Source organism: Ictidomys tridecemlineatus, chromosome 8 (assembly GCF_052094955.1).
Source record: "Ictidomys tridecemlineatus isolate mIctTri1 chromosome 8, mIctTri1.hap1, whole genome shotgun sequence".
NCBI classification, from domain to species: Eukaryota; Metazoa; Chordata; class Mammalia; order Rodentia; family Sciuridae; genus Ictidomys; species Ictidomys tridecemlineatus.
In genome coordinates, this window is record NC_135484.1 from 81,328,700 (window position 1) to 81,350,996 (window position 22,297).

Here is a 22,297-nt window from a genome sequence, read left to right on the forward strand (position 1 = left end):
AGTACTAGTCTGTGTAATTTTTTGCCAATTTAGCTCTTCCAAAACATCACCATTTATTAAAGAGCCTGTAGGCTCAACATCACAGCCCACATGATCTTATTTCTTCATTGTTTCCATTTTTTACTTTTTGCCTCCTGTCTGTTACTTGTAAAGTTTTATGGTGACTCAGTTTCCAGTAATTTAGCAATTTATTGTTATTTCAGCAGAAGTTTGGATGAGAATTTGTAATTAGGTCCTATAACCCCTAAACCCTAATAAGGGATGTTAGTATTTTAAAACACAATCTGAGTTGCTTATAGGATTTATAACAAAAAATAAGGTACAGTACATGGAAATTCATGGAGGAACATATTTTTCTAATATTTCTGTAATTGTGTGTTTGGGGATTTTCTTTATTTTTTATCATTAGTTCTGGAATGGAGTATACCAACTGAAAAAACTTTATCATACTGATATATTTATTCTTCACTACTACCCCACCAGGGTAGTAGTGAAGAATAAATATAGTTGTCTATTAAATGAATTGTTGTCTAGCAATACCAAGAACTGAATGCATTCCTGTAAATAGAATTTCTCAATGTGGCCCATGTCCAGTCATTACTGATCCTTTGTGGGTTGTTTTAAGTGTGCCCAAGTCAACATTAATTTTCGAATGAATTAACACAGGGCTAATCTATATAGATTCCAGTTTAGAAAGTCAAAATGATCTTGTCAATGATGTAAATGGTGCTTCACCTTGCCAGTTTGTTTAGTTTTCCTCTATCTCCAAGCTGCTTGTATTCCTACCACCCAAATTATCCTTTCATTTTTTAAATGACTCATGTGTTCAAGGTTTTTTAAAAAATGATGTCACAACCACCATTTTCTCCAAACTGTGATTATTAAATACAGCAACTCATGTACTCAGATAGCTAGTGCAGAGAGAAAAGAAGGGAGACAGTGAAAGGAAATTGGAAGTGTTAAGAATCTTATCCATTAGTCATATCATTTTCCCCTTGTTCTTATCACTGTATGAAGTCTATGTGGTTATGTTTCTGAAGACAAAGAATAAACTAAAATTGAGCCCAGCATCTTACTGTTTAAGGAAAAGTGTGTTCTAATAAGCTGAATTACACCAGGTAAATATTATATTTATTCTATTTCTTTTTTTCTGTTCATCTTACAACTATGGAATTAGAGATGGAGAATTGAATAACTGAAAAATGACAGTAAGAGGAATTAAGAGAAAATAACAGAATAATGATGTTACCTCTTTCTTTAAGGAATAAAAGACATCCTGGGCTCAATGCACTTAGCCCTGAGCATAGAGAAGATTCCAGGTCACACAAACCCTCTGCCAGGTGGAGGATACTATGCCAGCATTTCTGAGTAGCAGAGCCAGAGTCTTTCAATAACTGAACCCATTGCAAAGGTTTCAGGGAAAACTGGGCTGAGCCAGAGAAGGGCAGGTGAGAATCCTGTTAGCACCTGGCAACCACATTTTCCCCTGGAGCATAGGAGCCATTGCCAGCAAATGGGTGGATTCCTTCTTCTGGGCTACAAAAACCCTAGGACCATCACGTTGCCATAAAAAGTTCTGATCTTGTCAATTGTAATTTTTATTTTCACTTTTTCTGTGGTGCTTAGTTTTGATCACCCTCGATAATTGGGGCCACATACTTTTACATAAATTTATACTTTGTGCTAAAAAACAAAAAAAGAAAAAAAACATAATGGAAGGTGAAATGTCTTTCTCTACAATTATCATTAACTGCCCTTTGAAAAATATTTTAATATGCAAGTATTATTTATTAATAAATTGAGGATAGAAACGTTTACGCAAACATGTTACTACTTCTGAATGTTTCAAGGAGAATTAAGCAGATATCAATAAAATAAATTGAAGTAGTAACTGCATTGCTGTGGGTTTTCCGTCTAAAATAGTACATAGTAGTGCATAAGGAATGTAGCATAAACTGAATTTACATCCAGCTATAGTTTGGAAACTATAATTATTCCAGTCTGTATGAGGCAGTGACTAGCAGGTGAAGGAGAAAATGTAGATTTCACCTAGATGTAAACGCATCACATAATCCCACCCAGACAATTAACAAAACACATACTATCTGATTAGTTATCTGCTTAATTACATGCCAATGGCCTCTTATGATGTATGTACCCCAACTTTTCCATATTGGAGATGATAATTATTTCTGTACTCTTGAACACCAAGATCAAAGGCCAATGGATTTGCACTTGAAGCTGCTGAAATCAAGGAAAGCTGCTTTTCAAGGTGCCATTCTTCCATGATAGCATGCTCATGCATGTATTCTGTTGAATCCTTCATTCATTATATACCATGTTCCTGAAATATTTCATAACCCATTTAATTCTCATCTTAAAACTTCATCATGAGTATTCATGTTACAAATGCCTATAAGCATTCACTCTAATTACTTAAATCTTCATGAAGGTACCAACTACACTAGGTTATGATTATTTTGTTGGAGCTGTTGCATTGTTAACAGCTTCTGTGGAAGGGTGACTTCTCCCCTGATAAGAAATGTTTACTGTCATTGCCTTTTGTTCTGATGAGTAGGGCTTTAAACAGAATGGTTGTCCCCCACTTCTCTGAAGTTCCCATGTTGAATTCCTACCTCCAATAGTAAGTATTTGGGGATGGGTACTTTGGGAGGTAATAAAGTCATGAAAGTGGAGACCTCATGGGTGGAATTAGTGTCCTTTTAAAAAAAAAATGAGATGATTTCTTTCAGACATTTGAAGGTACACAAGAAGGCAGCCATCTGCAAACAGGAAGAGAAAACTCTTCAAATGGTCTTGCACCTTAATCTTGTACTTTACAGCCTGCAAAATTGTGAGAAGTAAATGTTTGTTAAGCCACATTGTTCAAGGAATTTGTAACAGCAATGAAAGCTAACTAGGACATGGAGTTAATGGTAAAACAGGGAAAATGTAGATGTTGGTGTTGAACGAATTATGTTTCTTTATTCAGAATATCTAAGATTTGGGCTAGAGACCTAAAGGCATTTTCACATGGTGGGCAGTAGTGATGTGAATGGAAAGAAAATTTGCACCAGTTTAGGAGACAGCAGTTGTAAACTGCATACCTTATCAAACTTCCACTTACTGAAGGATTGCAATAGCAATGCAAATGCCAGTACTACATTAGTTAATTATTTTAGCAGCCCAATCAGGAGTGATAATAGGGGACTCCAGATTCAAGGAAGCTCAAAAGTCAGCAGGAATGCAGAATATCAGGAGTTGTCATAGTAGAGGCAAAGTGCTCATTACAGTGCAGCTAGCTGCTCTAACAACATTGTGTTAGCAAGTCAAGAAGGCAGGAAAGAGGGTTGACAGGTGATCTAGAATATGCATAACACAGTGACAAGGGGAACTCCAGATTCTGTGTTGGGCAACAGTAAATTATGTGAACAGAGTTGACTTTGATCATCAAGACAATGAGCATCTGAAATGTAATTTAGAGAACAGGAAATGGTTTGAGGACTTTGAATATTGTTCATTACCTGTTGTCTGAGGGGCTTGTGGAATTCCTTTAAGTGTTTGAAAAGAAAAGTTCTCCCACAATTTCCTGTTAATGCATTATCTAAAAGCCTTAACTTTATTCTTTATATTTTTAATGAACATGACCTAAGCCAAAGTAAGGACCAGAGGAAGGTATATGGAGATATTAAGGTGACTAAAAATTAATGTTTTGTTCAACCAATGTATTTTTTTAACTTTATTTAAAATATTACTTTGTGTGTCAGGAGCAAAATGATTTCTATTGATAATATGATGCATTCTCTTTCTATGTTCAAGTTCCTTGTTATGTTCAAAAAAAGTATCTATTATGGTTGAATTTTTGTATACATAGGCTAACTGAAATACAAATTCCCTGTACCTTCTAGGTCCGATGATCCTTTTGTATTTTCTCCAGAGAGTTCTACTTTATTTAGTAAAATTATACAAAATTAAACATTTTAAATAACTCTCCCCAAGTAAGTTTCTCCACTTTTATTACAATGGAGGAATTGATCTTACGTGAAGGCTTCTCTCTCTGTTGACTAATCTTCGTTATTCTTAGAGTTAGATTCTTTCTAGATGGATTCAGGATCAAATTTTATCAGGAAGTCTTAATATTAGGTAGATAATTCCCTGTCCTGTAAATAGAATTCTATTCATTTAGTTTCAAAGCATATTTGCTTTCCTTTAAGGGTTAATCAAGAACAATGTGTTGCTACAGAACATAAACCAAAACTATCCAGTTAATTAAGATAAATCTGGAAATAAAAACAAACTAAATTATGAATAACACCATCTGCAAAACAAGAAGGAAGCAGAAATTTTTGTTTCCCTAGATTCCCACCACTGTCTTTTAAAATGTTCCATCCCTTCATTTATACTGATACATCACTTTAGAAGAGAGAGGTTATGATATAAAGAAATTCATTCAACTAACTCAAAAATATTGTAGTCTAATATATTCCACTAACTTTAAAAAATCTGAGCAAAAGAGGATATGCACTATATAAAATAACAAAACACATTTCTGAGAGGCTGAATTGGTCATTGTGCCATATTACTATTCATGTGACAAACACTCTCTCAAATATACAAGTCTGGCCCTCTGTGGTAGATACAACACCAGAGCAGAAGAGAAAGTTCCTAATTATCTTTGCCAAGGACACTGCTGGATTGTCTGTTTCCTGTTGTTCTGATATTACAATCATCAAGCAATCTTCAGATTTAATTTGACTATCCATGTAGCTTTTCCACAGAGAGAAAATTTGCTAACCAATAAATGCAGACATTCAGTATACTAGAAATATTTTACTATAAATTAGTAAATTTTAATTCCAGGGTCAAAGGGGTTTAGCTCAGTATTAGAACTCTTGCCTCGCATGAAAAAGCCCTGGGTTCAATCCCCAGCACCACACCAAAAAAATAAAAAATAAAAATAAAATAAATTAATTCTAATTTTACCTATCAGTCCCTTGAGCTTGGTTGGCTTGAATCTACCCCAGGGGATCTGATTAATTCTCAGTACTTTGATAAAACTAAATTTTTCATCACTCAAAACTGAGAATGAGATTTTGAAATAATGACCCAACTGAGGTGGTGCTTTGGAGGGGGTCCGATGATATTAAAGAACTGAATTAAAGTAATGTTGGAAATGGCGGCAAATAATCTACATCATAAAAAAAAAATCCCTAGGAAGTAAAATCAATGCATCTGAATCTGCATTTCCTAGAACACAAACAATACTTTAATATAGTTATGGGGAAATTCATAAATATATGGATGCTGTATAATGTTGGGAAGCTATATAAAATAGCCATCTCTTTTATTAATGCAGTACTCTTTAACTGCACTTTAAGCAGACAGGTGCTTTGTTCCATTACCGTTGCTATAAGAAAATATACAGTAAGTAGCTTATAAACAACCGAAATTTATTTCTTACCAACATGGAGACTAAGAAGTGCAAGATCAAGAAACCAGCAGATTCAGTAAGGTCCACATTCTGGCTCATAGAGCAGTTCCCTCAGGTCTTTTTTATGGGGACACTAGCTCCATTCATGAAAGTGGAGACCTCATCATCAAATCATCCCCCAAACACCAACAACTAAAGCTGTCATCCTGGGGGTAGGATTTCAAATATGCATTTTGGGAGGACACAAATGACCAAAAAGAGTGTACTTACACATGATGACATTATACATGGTCACCAGCAACCAGTGAATAACAGGCAGAGGTTCTGACAAGGAAGAGTCAACATGGACCAAGCTGGATGAGAACCACAGGCTTTCCATTGGTCTCTAAGAAGGGAAAAGCCAAAAATGAACATCTGAGGGATGAGGCTGAGAGTGACAATAGTGAAAGACCAGAACTGAAACAGATGGCCAGTATTAAAAATCTGAGTGAAAAATATCACTGTAATCCTAAGTGAACTGTGAAGTATGCATGATATTCATGCACTTAATTTTCTTATCAGACTTCAATAGAGACTATCATCTTCGAGTGCCCAGACTTTTCCTGTCCTCTTAGGACAAATTGGTGTGTGGTAATTAATTTCATGTGTTATCTTGACTGGACCATAGGATGTCCTGAAATTTGGTCAAATATTATTCTGGGTATTTTGGTGATGTTTTGGGATGACATTTGAATAGATAGACTGAGTAAAGTAGATTGTCCTCCCTAATATGAGTGGATCTCATCCAATCAATTAGAAAAAAATAAGGACTATAACGAAAAGATTTGGTAAGAACTTCCTCTTCCTTAATTTTTGAGCTAAAATATTGGTCTTCCTGGGTTTTGAACTAGGCTAGGACTGTACATTGGCTTTCTTGGGATTTTAGTTTTCTGATTACAGATCATTGGATAGCTCAGCTGTCCAAATCATATGTGATAATTTCATATACTAAAGCAGTCTGTCTCTTTCTCTCTAAACAGACATAGGTAGATTTAAAGATAGGGATGCCAAAGATATTTCCTTTATTGAAGGATATGTGGTCTTCAGATCTCTTTCTATATATGTATCTAGGGATATCTATCTATCTATCTATCTATCTATCTATCTATCTATCTATCTATCTCTCTATCAAATATCATCTACCCAATTCTTATTGGGTCTGTGTCTCTGCCCTAATGCATACTCTGCTACCAAGATGTAGAGTGTAGTGCAACACTGATCTAAACACATGGTATTGGTTTTGGAACTAGGTAATGGGTACAGGCTGGAAAAGTTTACAGTACATACAAGAAATATGGATGTGAAGGATATAAAGCATGTTAAGAACAAGATTTGTTAGTCTTGGATTAAAATGAAGAAAATATTACTAGAACATGTAGGGAAAGTTAACCTTTCAATAAAGTGGCAAAGAACTTGACTGAAATATGTTTTAGTTTCTTATGGAAGGTAGAACTTGTGATGAAAAATGGATACTTCACTGAGGAGATTTGTAAGCTAGTATTGAAGAAGCAACTCTGTTACTCCTGACTCCTTATGGTAAAATGTGGTAAGAGAGAGAGACAAACTGAAAAATAATTTGTTAATCAGGAAGGCACCAGACTTAAAGATTTAAAAATTTTCTGCCTATCCATATCCCCAAAAGTTAGAAAACATGTTTGGAAAAAAATTATGAAATTATCACTTGCTAGAGACTTTGTGAGATTACATATGTAACAACATTGGCAGTTTTAATTGCAGGTGATAGAGATGGTACAAAATGAAGGATGGCTATCATACTGCTTAGTTTTGACAGGATGATAGAGCTATTTGGTTACAAGTATGCTGTTCTTCTTAAGAATTTTTAATTTGTTCTATATATATATAAAACAGTAGGCTATATTTTGACATATTATACATACATGGAGTGTAACTTCCCATTCTTGTGGTTGTATATGATGTGGACTAACATTGGTCATATATTCATCTATGAACATAGGAAAGTCAAGTCCAATTCATTCTATTGTCTTTCCTATTCTCATTCCCCCTTGATTCTCTTTATTCCCCTTTGTCTAATCAAGTATGCTGTCCTATAAGAAGAAGAAAAAAAGACTCTGAAGGGGATTCAGATGTCAGGGCCACTGCATCAGTTTCAACAGACTGCCGCTGCTGCTTCAGTGGGCTTGGGAGTGAGGAGATTGAGCCAAAGAGGATTATTTCTGAGCCTTCAGATTTAATGAAATTTGCTTTCCTAGGTTTTAGATTTTCCTGAAACTTGTCATCATTTTCTTTCTTCCCTTTGGGAATAGGAATGTCTATGCTATGCCTGTCTTAGCATGAGTTTGAAAGCCAGAATAACTTGTCTGTTTTACAGCAAGGAACTTATGCCTCAAGATGAATGAATCAGTCCTCAAGTCTTGCCTGGTCTGATTAAAATGATATTCAGGTGACACTTTGGACTTCAGATATTAACATTATTTCTGAAACAGGCAAAGACTCTTAGGAGTCACAGGAAAAAAATAATGCATTTTGAATATGAGATGAATTCAGGGATGACAGGGTAGACACATTTGATAATGAATGGTGTCCCCATTTCTAAATTTATACTGAGTCTCTAACACTAAATATGATGGTATATGGAGGTGGGGCCTTGGGGGAATATTATGTTCCTATGAAGTCACATGGTGGGACCCTCATGATGGGATTAGTGCCATATTAAGAAGAGAAACCAGACAGCCTGCTGTCTACCTTTTCCTACCATGTGATGACGCAGAGAGAAGGCACCCGCCTGCAAGCCAAGAACAGAGCCCTAACCAGAATCAAACCATTTTGGTACCTTGATGTTGGATTTCTAATCTCCAGGCTTGCATGACAATAAATTTCAGTTGTTTAAGGTACTCAGTCTATGGTAGCTTATGGTAATGGTGGCCTGAGTTGGCCAAGACCAGGTGACTTTGTAGGAGAACTGGACCTGCAATACTGAATTTCAGAGGACAAGAATAAGTAAAAACATAGATTCAGAAATTATCAGGAAAGAATGAGAATCACAACTATCTATTAATGTTCATCTAAAAAAGTAGAGCCAAGATCTGTATAGGCAGGAGACATGGCACAAAAAGAAAAAGTTTAAGACCAGAAACAAGCTTAAGATGTGTTGAAGAATAGGAAGTCAAACAGCAAGCTGGGAAGGACAGTTTCTGAAGAAAGATATAAAGGCTCAAAACTCAGACTTATGCTACATATGGAAAGATGATGTCTACATTTTGAGGCACTATGCATTGTCTGGTTTTACAGCCTTGGGGAAAAGTTTATACTAATCCTCACATTTGCTTTTTCCATACTACTTCTTGGAAGTAAAGCAGTTGGCACATTAACCCATTTCATCACATACTCACAGAACTATGTATGGTATATAATATGTAATTACATATGAACTAAATATGGTATATAATACATAATTATATAATAAGAATATGATTATAATATAGTCACAATATTAATTAACATTTTAATTTAACAGATTGAGCCTTTCATTTCAGTCAGGCACATTAAAAATTGTCAATTTTGTTGAAATAATTGCATAATTAAAATTTGGGGACTTATGGGTTAAAGTCCTTTCAAATCCTAAACTACTGTGACTCAATTGTCCATTTAAACAGGCCTGATTGAGATGAAGAGCATAGGCTGTTACTATGTATTGAAAGACATTAAGTGGTAGAAAGAACTATTAAAGCTGTGACCTTGACTCTTTTAACACCATTCAGTCCAATGATCAATACAGTGTATCCACAAAGTCCTGAGGATTACATAATCTGATCCATGAGGCTACTAATAGAAAAAAGTCATTAACACTCTTATTTATGTTCTTATTTATCTTATGTTTGGTGAGAATACTCAGTAATATGTGTAACATATTAGTGTTTATATGCATGTACTCATACACACACGTACACACTTATAAAGGTATGTTCACACATTTATGAATAGAGTTATACCACAAAAAAATTTTAATGGTCACTGCTTTAGTTGACTGTGTTATTCAATAAGTGGAAGATTTGAATGACTTTGTAGCCATCTTAAATGATATTCCTTAGGAGCTGAAGATCAACTTATGGGAATAATATGATCAGATTGTTTTTTCCATGAGCTCACTTTGAAAATTCACCAGAAAAATAGGTTTACAGGAGAAAACAGAAAATAGAGTGAGCAGCTGGAAAAGTCTGTCTCTCTTCAGTAATGCAGATATAAAGTGGGTAGTGATAACAACTGACAGGACTAAATAAATAAAAAGTCACCAGGTGAAACAAGCAGGATGTGGGTTATTCATTGAGAAGTGTGAGAGAAAAAGAGGAGTCAAGCATTTCTCCAAGGATTTTAGCTTACATGACCAATTGAAATCATCTGCAACAGAAAATGCAATTAAGAAAGGCTTCCAGGTAATATATGATAGTTACACTTGTCAGCACGTTGAGTTTGGGAAGCTCACAGGCCTTTCAGAGGTGAAGATACCCAGAAAATGCCTGAGACCAAAGTTCAGAGGAGAGACCTGAATGGACACATTGCTTTAGGAGTCAGAACAGACACAAGGAGAGGCTGGCTCCAAAGGGCAAGAACCCAAAGTGCAAAGTGTGGCCGAGCATGCCAGGAAATATGAAGAGCATTCTTAGACAGGGACAGATACAGAGCGCTTCTATTTATCTGATCTAAACTTTGTGGTTTGAATTTTTTAAAGTGAATTATGAAGTGGAAAATGGTGATTCATAAGTGGTGATATTTTTCAATCTTTGAAAGCATCTGCTCTTCGAAATGGCAATGTGAGGTGTGAAAGAAAACTTTTCATTGTGAAAAATTTGTCGAGTGGTAATTTTGTTTCTGTATTATAGAGAATAATGAGCTTAGGACTAATTCTGGAATTAAAATACTTAAATGCATGCGAATTTATGTATCTTCCTTTGTAATATATCGGGCAAAATTTCAGATTAATTAAAAGTAACTCAATCTAAATTAAAATTTTACCTTATTATAAACTGAGAATAATATTGTGCTGGAAAAATATCCAATGCATTGTTTCATCTCAAATATTTTAAAATTGCCATTCTTTCCGTTTTCAGTATTTGAATATTCTTTTTTCTTCATCTTGAATGAATGTTCTCCCTCTACTTTTCATCCCAGTGAATTCCAACACAACCCTCAATACTCAATTCATAGTTTATAACACCACAAAGCTGTATGTGGCTCCTATATAGTTTTTCTTAACTATTCTATAGTATAGAGTTTTTTTTCACCCAATTTATCATATTTTACTATAATTATTGTTTTCTTGTAGATTATAGTTATTTATTTACTTTTAATACAGCATGGTTCATCTTTTCTGTCTTATTTATTTTCAAGTACAAAGAATTGAGCTAATAATTTTCTTCATTTTGTAGGACAGCATCATCATATTCCCTCTCTCATTCTCTTCCTTTCCCCCTCCATAACGATCTCATTAATCTGTTATATATTTTCCTAATATTGTCATTGTCAAAGCATAGAAAACACACTTTTTAAATGTTTCTTTCTTTTTTCTCTAAGTATGATGTTTTAAAATATATATACCAGGTTGTATTGCATACACAGTCATGTGCCATGTAACAACATTTTGGTGAATGATGGACAGCGTGTATACACAAGGATGATCCCATAATATCATAATGGTGCTGAAAATCTTCTATTGACCAGTGATAGCTTAGCTGTTATGATGCAGCACAACATGTTACCCACGTCTGTGGTGATGCTGGTGTAAAAAAACCTACTGTGCTGTCTTATAAAAGTACAACACACAATTATGTATAGTATATATAATGTTTGAAATAGAAATAAGTGACTATGGTACTGGTTTATGTATTTACATCACTCTACTTTTTAATCATTATTCCACTGTGCACTCAGTGTGTCTATAAAACACACCCTTCAGGAGGTATTGCAGAAGGCTTGTCATGTAGGAGATGACAGCTCCTCACTTGTCATTTCCCATCAAGACTTTCCAGTGGAACAAGATGTAGAAGTGAAGACAGTGATACTAATGATATTGATTCTCTGTAGGCCTAGGCTAACACATGTGTTTGTATCTTAATTTTTAACCTAAAAGCTAAAAGAATTAAAGAAAAAGAGGTTAAGTTTTTAAAAATTAAAAAAAAATGTGTAGAATAAGTATATAAAAACAGAATTTTTTTTGCATGGTTATGCATTGTGTTTGTTTCTTAGTATTCAATAGAATAAAAAATTAGAAAAAAATAAAGTATATTACATAAAAATGTTACAGTAAGCTAAGTTTAATTTACTAAAGAGTTTTTTTTGCAAACTTAGGGGAGCTGAAATGTATAGTATTTACAAAGTCTACAGTCGTACATAGTAATGTCCATTCATATTCACTAACCACTCACCCACTGACGCCCATATAGGTGCTATAGAATTTTTACTCTACCATGTGTATGTTTAGATATGTTTAGAGTCACAAATATTTACCATCATGTTTCAGTTGCCAACAGTATTCAGTGCAGTAACATGCTCTACAGGTTTATAGCCCAGGAGTCACAGACTATTCCATTCATTCAAAGTGCACAGTAGGTAATACCATCCAGGTTTGTGTAAGCACACTCTGCATTGTTTACTCAACAATGAATCATCTAATATATTTAGCAGAATATATCCATTATATGGCACATAACTGTACTTTTAATGTATTGTTTTTGAGAGTTCTACAGTATCTTGGTGTGTTTCCTCTACATTTTATTTGTGGATTCCAATGTTAATCTCAGTTTGGATTTAAGACAATTACTGTTGGGTGGAATATAAATAATTGAAACATTTTTAGCAGTTAAATTATTGGGTCCTAGAATATATGTAATTTTAATATAAATAACTATCAGAATATTCTCAGTGATAACAAGAGGAAGAAGACTGCTTTTACATCATCTCATTTCTAAATACTAGACAATATCTAGTACTTTAAGTTTTGCCAAACATGTAAGTATAAATGGTTGACTCTTTATCTTAGTTTTATATATTTAATTATTAATAAATTTAAACATTTATTCATATAATAACTTGATATTTGGACTACTTCTGGTATAATTTTTCTCATCATATTTTTGTTGACTTATTATTTACTTATTTATCTTTTTATGTACTGTGTACTAAACCCAAGGCCACTTAACCATTGAGCCACATCCACAGCTCTTTTTTTATTTTTTATTTTGAGAGAGGGCTTGCTAAGTTGGTGAGGTTGCCTCCAAACTTGCAGTCCTCCTGCTTCAGCCTCCCTATTCCTAGATGATTTTCAGGCATTTGGGATATGTTTCAGATATTGTTCTTTTATCACTTTTAGACATTAAGGTGTATAGTCTCAACCTATCACTGATTTATTAACTCTGCTCATAATGTACTCAATTGTAGTAGAAATTTTAACATGATGTAATTGTCATTAATTATCTTTCTTTATATATTCATATAAATTAGAGAATGTGTTCACTGGACTCAATCAACCATTACCATTAGGACTTCTGTAATAGTTTGTGACACATATAATATTGATAATTTCATCTTCCTATGGAAGAACATGGACTTCCTCTACATTAATTTGAAAGCTGTCTTATATTCTTAGAGTTTTATGTTATTTTTCCATATTTTTGTTATGATCTTTATTAATTCTTAGTTACGTTCATTTTTATCTGATATTACAAATTGTGTCTTGCCACTGGTTATGTTTTCTACTTTGTTATTGCCAGGGTACTAAAACACTACTTATTTTTGTATGGCAATCTTATTCCAGGAAACATACTGAAATTAATTCTGAAATTTATTAATCCTGTTGACTTTCAGGGAAAGTCACTTTCTAATGCACATACAATAAAACTTTTTGTCTTCATTTGCAACGTTTATTCTTCTTATATTTTTCTGGTGCCTTGGTATTGATATTGTGAAATAATTATAGCAATAATGGTAACCGTTCTCTTCTTGGTTTAACAAAAGACTGTACCTAAAATGTTTTTCTAAGTAAAATGTTTGCTGCCTGTTTTTTGGGTTGGAACTTTATTAGATTGTGGAAATTACCCTGTTATACTCTATCTTGGTTTATATGATATGTTTTCTTCACCTGTTAAAGTAATCATAAGTTGCAACATTTATCTGTGGCCAATTATATGAATATATTTTCTCATATCAAATCATTCTTGCATTTTTGGTATAAACAATTCTTGATTACAATGTATTTTAACCACGTATTATAATCTATTGAATTTAGATAGCCAGTATTTTTAAAAAATACATTTTTGTTCATCATAAATATAGAGGTTCTATAATTTTCCTTTTGTTGTATCATTTATATGTAGAACTGAAATAAAAGATTCTGTGTCTCATAAAATAGTGATATTTTGAAGTCTCTGTCCTGCAATTGATACTTGCATGTCTAGAAAAATCATTCTTCACATGTAAATATTCAGTTGTTATATTTTTTGTTTTTCTTAACAGTATTATTTCATAACATATTTTAGAGATATATTTATAATAGCAATGCAATATTCCATCAATAAGCAATTATTATTATAAGGTATTTCATTTGTGAAAAATTTTTGAAATTTCATTTTTGAAATTTTTGCCTTTTAAATGAATCTATTATTATAACTATGTGTTTTTGACAAATATTCCATGGATACTAGTGAATTCTCTGAGTGCCAGGGTTATATCATCAATTTTGTATACTTAGGTACAGATCAGCTTAGGCATAGGAAATGTTGACACATATATATGTTAGATGAATGATTGAATGAGTGAGGGAATGGTCATTTTCCCTACGCAAGTATATTTATTTAGCTGATAAAATTTATTATTGATATCACAGGCTATACCTCAACAAATGGGTGGATCTGAAAAACACAGCTAGGGGAAAACTTTAGAAGAAAATTTCTAAAAACTCCCTGCATTATCTTCAACTCCTCATCTGAAATAATTGATGTATTAACATGTGTTTGTGACTAAAGACTGGCTAGTTACCAAAGAGAAATCCTTGAAGAATATAATACATATAATATTTTCTTTACCAAAACAAAATCTGTTTAAAAATAGCCATAATAATATTCATCATTTCTTTAGTTTGTACCATGCTCTAGTTTTTTTTCTGAAGTTACTTTATCAAATATTTATTACAATTTTTGAAGTAGACAATGTTATTTCCATATTTGAGATGCAGATTGAGGTTGAATAACTTGCCCAAGACCAAATAGCTAGTATATAGAGGAGACTCAATTTTCCTGACATTTGAAGGTATGCCTGACAGCAAATCTAGGTCTCTTGTTCTCTACTCCTGTGATGTCCAAGGTCTTCACCTTACACATCAGTATGAATGAACTACACTAACTACATGCATTGGTGAGTAAATCAGAATTCCAAAGGGGCACTTAGGCTTGAGAAGGAGCCGAGAGATTAATTTGTTGCAATAGCTGCCTTTGGTTTGGCTAAGGTTTGTCAGGTTTGTCAGGTAGTTTAAGACCACTTACCTCTACTATTACAGAAATTAGAGTGCATTCTTAAACTGATACATTTTCTATTAATTAAAACATTTTCTCCACTTAGAACCCTAGGCTACCTTAGACCTCTACCATAGACTTCAACCATAGACCTCTTCCTCCTGGCCCTCTATTAGCCCTCTCCCAACAACCTCTGATAGAAGCAGAGTTGACTTTCTTGTCTAGTCCTGGTGTTCTTGTCCTCCCATGCTCAGTCCTTTTTGCTTCTTCACCTTTACTATTCACTGAGGGGTCGAGAAAGCAAAACAAAACAGACTCCTGCAGGAAAGAATTCACACACAGAGAGTTCTTCAGAAAGGAAATATTTTTATTTTGAGATTTGCCTGTTCACTAAGAAAAATGTAATTTCATTAAAGTTTTAAATTTTATTACATGGAAGTAAAGAAAATGGCCACACATGCCAGTGGAGTCTTTCATAGTCATGGATGCTTTCACTGGTGTGCTAAGTCATGGCAATAGTTTGGATCTGGAACACTCCCCAAAGTTCTTTGTATTGAAATATTGGTCCACAGCTTGATGCTTTGAGTAGTGGAAACTAGGAGGGGCAGCCTAGTGGGAGGTCTTATGGTCATTGGGAGTGTGCCTTTTAAGGTGATTTTGGGACCCAGCCCCTCCCATTTTCTCTTTCTTCTCAGTCATGAGGTGAATGGTTCTCCTCCTCCACAGAGTCCCAACATAATGTTCCACCAAAGGCCCAAGATAATGGGGCCAATGGGTCATAACTGAAACCTCCACAATTATGGGCCAGAATATATCTTTTTTTCCTACATGATTTATTTCAGGTATTTGTTATAGTAATAGAAAGCCACTAACAGTCATTTGTGGGTTTTTTTAACTTTCATGAGTTTTTAAAACTTTGTTCTGTTGGTTGAATATAATAAAAGATATTTTCATTCTTAGTTCTCCTTATGAGTGCTACTCATATTGCCTTAGAATGGTCACCATTCTAAGTCTGCATTTCTATTTTACAGTCTTTATTTCTGTTCTCATGACAGAGTCTCTGCTGAATGGAAGCACTTCATTAGATAATGTTTGAGATAACTTAACACATTTTGCTAACTGCAGGGAAGCAATCACACTCTAGGGCTCCCAATCTGATTCTTTAGTGAATCAAGAGCAAAGCTTCTTGCAGAAGAGTAAGTCTTTAGCTGAACTTTTGTTGAAAATTTTAAGAAAATTAAAGCATAAGAGGAAATGATACAGTCTATGCTTGCAAAGCCTTTTAAAGTTGTATTGACACGTTCCTATCATGAATAAATTCACCAAGATATATGAAGAAATATTTCAGGAGAAATGGATAGAGACAGTGCCAATCAGATCCACATAGAAGATTAAGTTCTCTATTATGAGAATGGTTCACTTTTTGTAAAATTTGGTCATCAAAGAAACAAAAGGATATAAGAACTAGATATAGGCAAGTTTTCCTCTCTAAAAAATTTTTATCTTATCCTAAGGGTCCTGGAACTCTGTCTGTTATATATGTGAATCTCTCTGCCTTCCATATTCCTATCTTTCTGTTTGGGGGCCATAGTCTTCTTTGACCTTGACAGAGAATAAAAATAAAGAAATTCCAAATTTCCACTTAGAGTAAGTCTCATCTGTTGAAGTTATTGTATGGAAGTGCTATAGGCATAGTTTGAAGTCTACTTTGAAAATCTAAATCCCATCATAAATAGAGAAACCTCTCTGTATTTATGTTATGCTTTATTTTCTAAGATTTAGCCCAAATTTTTAATGCCTAGATTATAGAAATGGTATGTAGGTACCCTTACTTACACTGGAGCTGCATTATTAGAATTTCTATTATATATTTTTCAATATACTTTAATCAACTAATTATACAGGAATTTAGTTTTCAACACCAAAGAACTTTAATAAAGGGGCAAGGAATAGTAACAGTATTTTACTAAAGTGTTCAAAACACATAAATATATAGCAATAGTTTCTATTTCCCTAACAATTTAAACCCCAGACACAGGCAAATGAACAAAGCTTTTTTTTTATTGTATAGATTTTGATCAATACCCATATCATCAAATTTTATATGCTAGTCACACAGCATTTAAAAAGGATATTTAAATTACAGTTATTATTAGAACATGTCTACAGAATGATGAGGTTATATATAATTTGGGTTGTAGATTATAATTTTGAGCCTCAAAGAAGGGCAGGCATATTGATAAACAGCATGTCCATTAAAAATTTCACTTTTTTTTCTTTTCTTTTCTGTGATACTGAGGATCAAACCCAAGGTTTTTCATATGTTAGGAAGGTGCTCTATTATTGAAAAATTGCAATCGTCAAAGATATAATGGGAAGATGGTGGGTAAAGAAAGGAAGCAGGGCCCAGAAGTTTATCAGCACCAAAATTAAAAGGTAGGAAAGCTGCTCTTCAGCAAGATGAGTAACAAAGGAACCTCATTAAAACGTAATACTGAAAGGTTAAAGAAAAAAAAATCATAGTTACAGAAAGTCAGTAACTCGAGCATTAAAAACTGTACCATAGAGATGTCCCAGTTGGCCACCAGCAGACAAAAGAGACGCATGGCCAATGGATGAAGAAATTTTAAAAATAAAGAAAAAATGATGTAGGAAAACCTTTGGTCTAGACAGGAAGGCTGATTTTAATGGACACAGAGTTGGTAGGGTAGTCTTACTAGAAACAAATTAAAAGCAGTCCACTGAGGTGAAAGCATTCCAGAGGCAGCGCACTCTCATGGGTGTGGCATGGAAAGCCCTCTATGTAGCATTCTGCCAGTGTGGAACTTACTGGCCAGTGGGGAAAACATTCCAAGGAGCTGAAGCTGTCTCTTTGCTGCTCAGGTAACTGTGAGCACACAGAGGGTGAGATGCTGGACTGGGAACTCATAAAGGAAGTTGCGAATAGCCAACGAAAGAAATCCCAGAGAGTGCCTGAACCAGAGAGATTGAAACAATCAGCCTCCAGATCACAAGGGGAAAAAAAAAATCCAGAGTAGCTGATGCTGAGCTATTGCAGAGATGCTCACTGTGGTCATGCAGTGCATCTGCACTCCAGAGCAGATAAACAGATTATACAATTCATCAGCACTCCCCAGTGAGTCCCACCAAATACTGATGCTGGCAGCTAGGTGAGAAATGCAAGGACAGTGGTCAAAAATACAGAGCCAAGAATAAAGACTAAAAATCCATCTCTTCCAGCAGATTTCTTCACCAAATTGAAACAAGACCTCTATCTCTCATTAAGATTGTTTTCTTTTCCTTCTTTTTTCTTATTCCCATCTTTTTAGTTTATTGAGTTTTAATATTTTTCAAACATTTTATCAAATTGTATTATTATCCACTTTTTTTCTTTCATTATGCATGATTTTGCATTTTTTTGAGTGTGCATGTGTGGTTGTGTTTGCTCACACTGTATGGATAGATTTGAAATATGCATACATATATGTTCATATAACTTTACTTACACATGTATAGCTCTCTCCTGCATGTGTTAATTATCTACCCTAGATTAGACCTGGGTGAGGTACAGTTATTATGAGGGTTTAGGTTGTTTCAAACTTATATTTGCTGGTTAATTCATACTTAGGTTCTGAAACTTCCTATCTATTCTTCTTCACTATTTTCCCCCAGTGACATGATCCCCCACTCCTTGTCTTCTTTTTTTCATTACTTTCATTTAACTTTATTATTCCTTCTTTTTTAGAGTTGATACATTAGTGGCATTCCTGGCACCCTCTCCCTCTAAGAGGGCCTGGAAAGAGATTGAGATACTTCAATATCACAGAGTAGAGACCCTGTTGCTGAGAAATACTCCCATCTCAGCCAAGCAATAGTGAATCTCACCTCACACACAATGTATCCCACCTGAGCTTTAACATTACTCCAACTCAAAGAATTGAGGAGACAAAAATTTCAAACCAACAATGATCAAAGAAGGAATAATCAGAGAGGAACCTCAGGTTCCACTCCTTGACATCTATTCATATATTTTTTTAAAAATTGCAGAACAAGTAAGATAATTACAAACAAAAGGATATGAATTAAAAAGAAGGGAATTATTCCCTTGAACTTGACAATTCCAAGACCTCTGAAGACATGAAAAAATAGGCCAATAAATTTCCCCCCAAAATTCACAATTCCTCAATAAAGGATTCCACTGATATTTAAATAGATAAAGTCCCAGAGAAAGAGTATAAAAATCAATTTTTATGATTAAAATTTATATTAGAAGAGATGGATTTTTAGTCTTTATTCTTGGCTCTGTATTTTTGACCACTGTCCGTGCATTCCTCACCTAGCTGCCAGCATATGTAATAGCTCTCAGTGTTTGGTGGGATATACTAGGGAGTGCTGATGAATTGTGCAATCTGCTTATCTGCTCTGGAGTGCAGATGCACTTGCATGACCACAGAGAGCATCTCCGCAATAGCTCTTATAAGAATTAAGATGAAAGACCCCTTTGATAAAGAAATATAAACACTGAAAAGAAACACATCAAAACCCTTAGAATGAAAGACACACAGATCCAATTAGAAATTCACTTGAAAGCAAAACAGTTTATATGGCACAGAAAATAGAACTTTTCCCTTAAAAACAGAACTTCAGCCTTGAAAATGGGTACACAGTTGAGTACACAGAATGCATCAAATGGAAAAAAAATATAGACCATAATTAGAATATATAAGAACTCTAGGCAACATGAAGAGATCTGCCTTGAGAATCATTTGAATAGAAGAGAATGTGGAGATACAAGCTAAAGTCATTAAGAACATTTTCAATTAGATAGTTACAGAAAACTTCTTCTATATCTGAAACAAGATAAACATTCACCCAAAGGATGCATACAGGAACCTAAATAGACCTAATCAAATGAGAAGTTCTCTAAGACATATCACAATCAAAATGCCTAACATAGAAAATATGAATATTAAAAGATGCAAGAGAGAAACATCAGGTCACATTTTGAGACAAGCCAATAAGGCAAACATCTGATTTCTCAATTTAGACTCTAAAATCAAGGAGGGACTGAAATGAGATATTCCAAACTCTGAAAGACAGCAACTGCGAGCCATGTCTACTACACACAGCAAAGCTCAGTTTCAAATTCAAGGAAGAAATAAAAACTTTTTATGACAAATATAAACTAAAAGAATTTATGACCATTAAGCCAGCACTATAAAGAATCAGAGAAAAATCACACACAGAACTCAAAAATTTCTAAAGCTCCCAAATAGAGGAAGAACAATATAAGAGTAATCTATTAAATGAGAATCAATACACTAATAAATACAGCAAAAATCAAAATGACAGAAAAACACAAACATATATACTACCATTAAATATTTATGGTCTCAAATTTCCAATTAAAAAATACACATTAGCAGAATGGATCAAAAACAAGATCCAACTATGTGTTGTTTACAAAAGACTCATAAGAAAAACATCCATAGGCTAAGGTAAAAATATGGGGATGGGGGAGGGAATTCCAGGCAAACAAACTCAAAAAACAAGCTGGAGTAGCTATCCTCATATCTGACAAAGCAGATTTTAAGGAATAATTGATCAGAAGAGACAAGACCACTACATCCTGGTAAAGGGAACAATCCATAAGAATATATAATGATAGTAAATATTTATACCTGACATATCAGGGCAACTAATTACATAGGAACTACTCTGACAATAAATTTTGGATAGACACCAACACAATGATACTGGGTGATTTCTACACACACTTATCATCAAAACATAAAACAATGAAGATATTTCCACCTTGCATAAAACCATAACTCAAATAAACCTAACAGACATCCTCAAACAGTTGAATTTACCCTTTTCTCAGCATCTCATGGAACTTTTTCCAAAATAGACCATTTTTTTTATGTCACAAAGTAAATCTTGGCAAATATAAAATAATCAATGTATCCTCATACGTTCTATAAGATCACAATGAAATTAGAAATCAACAGCAAGAAAATTAATAGAAACCACAAAAACATATAGAGATTGACTAATACTCTATTAAATGAAGAGTGGACCAAAGAAAAAATGAGAATAGAAATTAATAAGTTCTTATAAATGAACAAGAAGAGAGATACAACATATCAAAATCTCTGGTACAGTATTAATGCAGTTTTAAAAGAAAAAAATATAGAATTTCATGCCTACATAAAAAATAAATAAATAAATAAATAATCTTATGCTCCGCTTTGAGGTCTTAGAAAAAGAAGGAAGTAATTCCAAAATCAGTAGAAGGCAGGAAATAATTAAGATCAGTACAACAAAGACTTGGTTCTTTAAAAAGATAAACAAGATTAATAAACCCTTAACCAAATTACCCAAAGAAAAAGAACACCCAAATCAATAAAATTATAGATGCTAAAGGAGATATCACCACAGCTCTTCTAAAATCCAGATGATCATCAGAACCTATTTTGATAATTTATACCCCAATATACTGGAAAATCTAGAAGACATTGATAAAGTTGTAGACATATATGACCTGCCCAAATTGAAACAAGAAAACAGAAAATGTAAACAGACCAATATCAACTAATGAAAATTAAAACAGCTATGGAGATCTTAAAAAAAAAGCCCTGGACCAGACAGATTATCATTATCATCTGAGCTCTCCCAGACATTTACTGGTTTAAAACCAGTCTTTATCAAATTATTCCATGGAATTGAAAGTGAGGGAAGACTTCCAAATACATTCTATAAAGTGGAGTCAGTATAACCCTCATACCAAACCCAATGATGTATCAATCAAGGAAAGGGGATGAACATAGATGCAAAATCATCAATAAAATATTAGCTAACCATGTTCCAAAACATAAAAAGAATTCAATACATCATAATCAAGTGGGTTTTATTTCAGGTATACAAGGTTGGTTCCATATATGCAAACCAAAAAATGTAATAAACCAGTTAAACAGAATTAAGGATAAGAATCACATGATCATCGCAATAGATGCAGAAAAGACCCTCAATAAGATCTAGCACCCAATAATATTAAAAATTCTAGAGAAGCTAGATACCAAAGGAACTTACTTCAACATCCTAATGACTATTTATGACAAATGCAATGTCAACACCATACTAAATGGAGAAAACCTAAAAACATTTCCTCTAAAATTAGGAATAAGATAAGGCTGTCCATTCTCACCACTCTTATTCATTTTAACATTTAAACATTTAAAATAATTTTAACACAATATAGTCTTTAAACATTAGCCAGAGCAAGAAGGCAAGAGAAAGAAATCAAAGAGTTACAAATAGAAAAAAGAAGACTGCAAACTGTATC

At 33.8% G+C, this 22,297-nt stretch overlaps 1 pseudogene; it reads right to left on the bottom strand.

The window, feature by feature from the left end:
• Positions 1-17,558, bottom strand: part of LOC101958462 (chromobox protein homolog 1-like) — a 29,760-nt pseudogene extending 12,202 nt beyond the window's left edge.
• Between the last annotated feature and the right edge of the window lie 4,739 nt (positions 17,559-22,297).